General features: G+C 44.9%; 1 protein-coding gene across 1 annotated transcript in view; it reads right to left on the reverse strand.

The window, feature by feature from the left end:
- The window catches only part of LOC106568183 (netrin receptor UNC5C), a 241333-nt gene that overhangs the window by 31798 nt on the left and 202035 nt on the right, over nucleotides 1–7500 (reverse strand).

Genomic DNA, 7500 nt, shown 5'->3' on the forward strand with positions numbered 1-7500 from the left:
TAGCATTCCCCGTACCTGGGTATGCATTACCAGTAGCTCTGAATAACAAGGTTACTACAGTACAGGAATGGTACAGGCTAATGGCACATCTGTGAAGCTTGAAGGTTCTAACAATGAGATTAACTAGCCTGGAACTAGCCTGGATCTAGCCTGGAACTAACCTGGAACTAGCCTGTATCTAGCCTAGAACTAGCCTGGAATTAGCCTGGAATTAGCCTGAAACTAGCCTGGATCTAGCCTGGAACTAGCCTGGATCTATCCTGGATCTAGCCTGGAACTAGCCTGGATCTAGCCTGGAACTAGCCTGGATCTAGCCTGGAACTAGCCTGGATCTAGCCTGGATCTAGCCTGGAACTTGCCTGGATCTAGCCTGGAACTAGCTTGGATCTAGCCTGGGTCTAGCCTGGAACTAGCCTGGAACTAGCCTGGATCAAAAGTCCGCTTCGTAAAGATATATATATATTCGTCTGCTGTAAATTACAGAGGTCCCTGATGGGCCACCTATACTAACATTCCTTTATCTCTGTCTCTCCCCATCCCCCAGTCCCTGGCTTTGTTCTTTCCTTTTTCTGATAAGATCTACAAATAACCTCCGTTTCACATTTCTCCTTTCATCTTTCCCTCCCAGATCTTTTCTTCTTCTGTCCATTTTCTAGATGGAGAATGAGTGATTTTAAGGCCTAGTTTGGTTCTGTTCGTTCTAGTGGCTGCGTGTAGAACCCAGGCTGTAATGACCATAATTAAAGTGGGACAGTTACAGATGGATGGAAACAGTGAAACAGTGTCAAAGCCTTATGTTGATGATTGTCAAGAATGGCCTTCACTGTCAAGAAACTGACAAGTGAAATATAGAGCCTTCTTTACAGGTGTCTAAACGCCACTGGCAAAGAGTGTGTGGGAGGGGGAGTGTGAGAGAGAGACAGAGAGGGAGAAAGACAGTGGAGGAGAGAGAGAGAGAGAGAGAGAGACAGAAATACAGACAGACAGACAGAGCAGTGAAAGAGAGAGTAAAGACAGGTTGAGTGAAAACCTAACAAGAACAAAGGATTTCAAGCCATGTGTCATCAGGGAGAAATCAACACTAATAGTGTTGATACATTACCTATAGTCTAAAGAGAACATCATTGTACAATGGCTCAGAGAAAAGGGCCATTGATGGTTTCATATGATTGAACAATTTATTCCAAATGGTGTTGATCAATGGTGTACCAGTAGATGGCAGTATTAACCACAGATCCAGCCCCACAGCCATAAATGACTAACTGGTGTGAACGTTGGACCATTTGCGTCCTGTTGTCTTTAAGTGATGCAGATGGTACTCAATCTGTGTCTTCTAACTTCACATGGGGGAGGAAGGATGAGGGGGCAAGAGGGAGTACTTAGACTACAGGAGATGTGTGGAGAACGGAAAAGTACAGTAAATGGAAATAATGTTCTGTAGGTTTGTTCTCTTGTTATGATATTTATGTGCACTATGCATTTCTGTCATAGCATATAGAATTTCACTGTTGTCTACAGTATCATTGTATCATGCAGTCTACTGTTGAGTATAGTCTCTGTTTTAGTATTATCCTCAGCCAGTTGGCCGTTTGTTCAGACAAGCTCTGTGTTTAAAGGCACTAATCAGCGTCAGGATCAAAGCAGTGCTGCCCGCTGACCCTCACACACACACACAGTGTAATGATGGTGAGCCAACACCTTAATCTGCTGAACGCAGCCCTGCCCCAGAGCAGTAGCGGTTCTAGACCATTTCAACTGGGGGGGCCAAGCTGGGGCCAGTTGTACTGTTAGAGGGGCCAGTTACATTAGATGTTATTGTTGTCATCTCGTTTTCTTCACCGCATTGCAGGCATTAGCAGGCAAAAGACCATATTCATAATCATTAGTGTTCCGCATTGCCACTGTCTAATAACGGATGTAAAAAAAGAACGATAGCAAAAATGTGTTATGTCAAAATTATTTCATACTCCACATTTAGGGGGGCCACAAGGGGGTCCAAAATTGTTGTCACAGGGACACTGCCCCCCCCCCCCCCCCCCCACTTACGCTATTTCAAGGGGAACACTTAAGCTTCATGTGGCCAATTCACAATTGAAATCAAGAGTTAGGTGCCTCCCGAGTAGAGCAGCGGTTTAAGGCACTGCATCGCAGTGCTAGAGGCGACATTACAGACGCGGGTTCGATCCCAGGCTGTGTCACAGCTGGCCGCGACCGGGAGGCGGTATACAATTGGCCCAGCATCGTCCGGGTTAGGGGAGGGTTTTGTGGGCCGGGATGTCCTTGTCCCATCGGGCTCTAGTGACTCCTTGTGGCGGGCCGGGCACATGCACGGGCCGGGCACATGCACGCTGACAAGGTCGCCAGGTGTACAGTGTTTCCTCCGACACATTGGTGTGGCTGGCTTCCGGGTTAAGTGGGCATTGTGTAATGAAGCAGTGCGGGTTGGTAGGGTCATGTTTCGGAGGACGCATGGCTCTCGACCGTCGCCTTTCCCGAGTCCATACCTGAGTTGCAGTGATGAGACAAGACTGTAACTACCAATTGGATATCACGAAATTGTGGAGTAAAAGGGGTAAAAATTACAAAAAAGTACAATTTTCTTTTTAAATAAATCAAGGGTTAGGAAGGTTATGTATTTGACATAACTGCACTGAGCCATGAGAACACTAGGATTAACTCACACCACACCACAATAACAGATAATGTTGCTTTGCTTGAAGATTTATGAATGTATGCATAGCACTGCAGACCACTGCCAGATGTTGTGTGATAATTGCAGTACGAAGGCATTTTCAACCCTAATCAGCTCACCCTACGAGGCCCTCAGTACACCCCAAGTCTAGCAGGCCTTTAACATAGACATCAAGTTAAAAACAGCAGATTCTCCTTAGATCCATACGTTAGGCCAATAATCTCCACTCAAAGCAGCCAGAGCCAAATTATGAAAGTCAGAAAATGTAATTTCACTGCGCTCCCTCTGCCAAGCTCCCCTGCAGTTATTTAACATACAGCCCCTTCGTCGAACAATCTCCTATCCACGCTTTGATGATAAAGGCAGCAACCTACTAAGTGTGCGTAATTTAAATGTATCACTTAGATTAATACATCCCTTTGAACAAGAGCAATTGTCGGAAAGGGAGAAAAATACAAGAAATGGAAATGAAAGGGATTATTGAACACTTATTTTTCTGCGTAGAGGTGAAGACTGGAGAGTTATAAAGAATGAGAAAGAGAAAGGTAGAGAGAGATATAAGAGCGAGACAGGTGAGAGAGAGCCAGGAGAGAGAGAGAGAGAGAGAGAGAGAGAGAGAGAGAGAGAGAGAGAAAGAGAGAGAGGAAACGAGCGAGAGAGAGAAAGAGAGAGAGAGAAAGAGAGAGAGAGAGAGAGAGACATAGAGGTGTAATATTTCTGCAGTACTCTGTGTCTCAGTCTGAGATGTGATCTCTGGTGACTGCGGTAAGACAGTGGCAGGCTGGCAGCCTAGAGACAATGAGCACCAACAGGGTAAAATAGCACTACCAGCCTAGGGTAAGAGGGCCAGACAGGGTGAAAACAGATAGTCAGGCAGCCAAGCCACGTTATATGAGAGAGAGCAGAGAGACAGAGAGGTAAAGGAGGGTGAGGCTAGGAGGAGTGAAAGAGGGAGGGTGAGGCATGGCAGGTCACAGGGCAGTGATGGGAAATAAGGTTGACACTTTATTTGACAGGAGTATATATAAGGTCTTTATGCAAATTCATCATGACATCCCTTTTGTGGAGGCCAATTGTGAAAACATCATTGTGAATATGACAAGTGGAGCAATGTTTGGTTGTCAGATGATTGTTATGCAGATGCTGTAAAGACCTCATGCATATATCCCGCCAATAATGTCTGTCTTGGAAAAAATAACAACAAAGGAATTAATAAATAAATAAAAACAATAACTCACATGGATATCCCAAATCAATCTTGTCTTTGTTGAATTCAGAGGACTTCTGATATAAGGAACCTTTGGGGGAGGGTGGGGGGTGGGGGGTGAAAATCAAATTGAAAGGCAACAGGAAAACTCAAACAAGGCAACAGAGAAGGCATGAGGTATGAGGGCACAGGCAAACAATCTCTCTTGATCTGGAGCAGGGGGGTTGGAGGAGAGGAGGAGGGCCTATGGGGGAGAGGTGTTATTCATCAGCTGCATTGGTTTAGTGCTTCAGCAGCACTAGTGAATGGATGTGGGGAGAGGAGGAGAGGAGGAGAGGAGGAGAGGAGGAGAAGAGGAGAGGAGGAGAGGAGGAGAGGAGGGGTGGATGGTTGGAGGAGGTAGCTGAGGCAGAGGCTGATAAACAGTGGGGGAATGGCAGGGTCAATAGAACTAACCGTACTGCATCTGTCACAGCTGGGCTGGGGAATCACATCCTCCCACATTAGAGGTGGAGGAGAGAGCGGAAGAGAGGGTTGAAGGGATGGAGGTGGAGGGGTAGAGGGACGTACAAGAGGACGGTGGCATGGTAAAAATGAACACTTACTGTGCTCTAAAGGCCTTAACATACATCGCAAACACACGAAACACACGAAACACAGACACATACGTTTCCGGGAACACACACAGTCACACGCAGCACTCCATCACCTGGTTAGGACATACATAAACAGACACAATGAACGTGTGATGGAGAGGGACAGTAAAATCAATGGTGTGATAGATGGGGCGAGTATGTACATGTGATCAGACAGAGGAGACAGAGAGCAGGGGGAGGTTGTCGTCAGTACAGGCCTAAATGATGGGCCCTCTGGACCCATCCTGGTTACAGTAGTTCTATTCATGCTGAGCGAGTTGGTTGCCACTGTAAAACCATGCTTTAGCTTCCTGAAGGAAACCAAAGATATAGACCCACTGTCTATTGAGGCTAGTCTTTAAACATGACATCACCGAGCTGTGGACCTGAGAGGGTGGTGCTCCTACTGGAAATCATTGTCTATTTTTCAGCCATTTACTCAGAGAGGCTTCCTGAATAGTAATATGGCTGTGTTCTACAGCTGTATCACCAATAACAGGCAATTGATTTTTTTCCATTGGTATCTTCATATTTAATGCATAAGAATCCTCCATTCCCAAAACTACCATAATTAGAGATATGGTAATATTGGGGTCTAGGCCTATCTATTTTAGTGGTAAATGTTGACTACTAACTACATATAATTATCTCACTCAGATCACATATCACACAAAATAAACAACTTCATTTCTTACAAGCCCTGAGGTAAATATGTAGTGATTTTGCCCTTGTGCTGCAGTCAGCCCTTTCAGCAGATCAATATGTCAACAAAATGTCATCTGTCAGAGAACGGAGTTAACAACAACCGAACCAACTAAGACAGGAGAGAGAGAGCAAGAGAGAGAGAGAGAGAGAGAGAGAGAGAGAGAGAGAGAGAGAGAGAGAGAGAGAGAGAGAGAGAGAGAGAGCAGAGAGAGAGAGAGAGAGAGAGAGAGAGAGAGAGCAGAGAGAGAGAGAGAGAGCAGAGAGAGAGAGAGAGAGAGAGAGAGAGAGAGAGAGAGAGAGAGAGAGAGAGAGAGAGAGAGAGAGAGAGAGAGAGAGAGAGAGAGAGAGAGAGAGAGACAGAGAGAGAGAGAGAGAGAGGGAGAGAGAGAGAGAGAGAGAGCAGAGAGAGAGAGAGAGAGAGAGAGAGAGAGAGAGAGAGAGAGAGAGAGAGAGAGAGAGAGAGAGAGAGAGAGAGAGAGAGAGAGAGAGAGCACAAACACAGGAGGCACAGCAGGTCAAACTAGGTTAAAAGTGAACACCATGAAGCACGGTTAGATCTACTGTTATAACAGAGAAGGTCTGAACCCTTTTTCATCTATCCTTCCATATTTAGATCAGTTAAATGATCTACCCTTTATTTCCAGAGTAAAGGTTATAAATAAGTAACACGTCACGCAACATCATGAAATACATTTAAAGATGCCCTTTCAGTTTGGCTTTAGGTGGTTCAGTTTGAACGATACATAAAGCAATTGAGGTCAAGTAACATTGTTATTTCGTCTGACTTGGAATATTTAACATTTGATCGTAAAATCTGTCAGATGGATTGCATTATGCAATGTTTAAAATGAATTCAAACAACAAGAAATGAGATCAAACTGGAATGGAATCTGAGGGGTATCTATTAGTGCTGATCCCAGACCAGTGTAGAGAGAGGAAGAGCAATGGGCGAGGTGAGTTCAGATTGCACAACATCTTCCATTCCCAATCATATTTGCCACAATGGGAGCTTTTAGATAATGGGCCGTTCTCCTAAACGCTGGTGGAGGTGGTCATTAGCACAGACATAAGCGGATTCACCCTCTTAGCTTCCCTAAAATCAATCCAGGGAACGATCCTAAATCTATATGGTTATGGGTTTATATTCTCTGCAAACTGGCCATCAGTCTAACGGGGAACAACTGCTTCTGCAATGGGCTTGGTCTTGGGGAGAGAGAGAGACCTTGGAGAAAGAGAGAGAGGGAAAGAGAAGAAGAAGGAGAGAGAGCTTTAACGAGGGCTTCACAGCACGCCAAGATAAAAAGGCTGAAGAAAGTTTAGTTCCATTTCAAAGCTGCTCTTTGAATTATTCCTCCTGCTGTTCCTGAGCATAAAAACAGTTCAACCTCAATCTCAGTGGGACGAAGTCCTATATATATATATCCATCTTGTTAAATATGCACTAGCAATCAGTAAATGTACTGTTGTTATAATATTAGCGGTATTCACTTGTTCTGGATCATACCAGTCAGACATAGGGACAATCTACATATGTCGATGAATTGTGGTGACTATATTGGTCATATTCACGGTGTAGAGCAGCTATATCTGCATTATTTAAAAGCCTATTGGCTACTGAACAACCTATCATATTAGTGGAATACAATGTGACCATCAGCGGTACCTGACATGCAGAAACTGAGTCTGTCTTGTATCACTGTCATAGTCAGAGAACATCTGGAGTGTCTGTGTGATGGTATTAGTGCATGGTGACTGTCTGGTTTCTATTAATGTCACACTGGAAGCATGGTGGAACCAGAGTCAGTGTGTGGGCTTCTCACCCTAAAGACATTATTAAGAAGACAGTTCATTAAAAAAGCCTCACGCCTTACTTTTAATTTGACATGAACACCCTGGCTCCTGTCTACAGCTCTCTCCCCCTTTCTTGTTCTCTATCTTTATCTCTCCCTCCCTCCCTCCCTCCCTCCCTCCCTCCCTCCCTCCCTCCCTCCCTCCCTCCCTCCCTCTCTTTTTCATGTTTACTGGCAGACAAGGGGGAGGGCAGACCCAGAATTAGCAGATAAACACGGCTTCAGAACAGATCAAGTTCTACCCTATGGAGTCTGCAGCACACAGACCAAAGCTGCTACTGTACACTACAGTATGTTTCTCTGCAGCTCTCTGAATGTATAATAAGGGAATAGCAGGCAGGATTGTTGCTTTAACTGATCCGTGTGTTTCTAGGTCTCTGAGAAAACAAAAACAATTTCAAAAACATCTCA

This window comes from Salmo salar, chromosome 13 (assembly GCF_965601325.2).
Source record: "Salmo salar chromosome 13, fSalSal1, whole genome shotgun sequence".
NCBI lineage: Eukaryota > Metazoa > Chordata > Actinopteri > Salmoniformes > Salmonidae > Salmo > Salmo salar.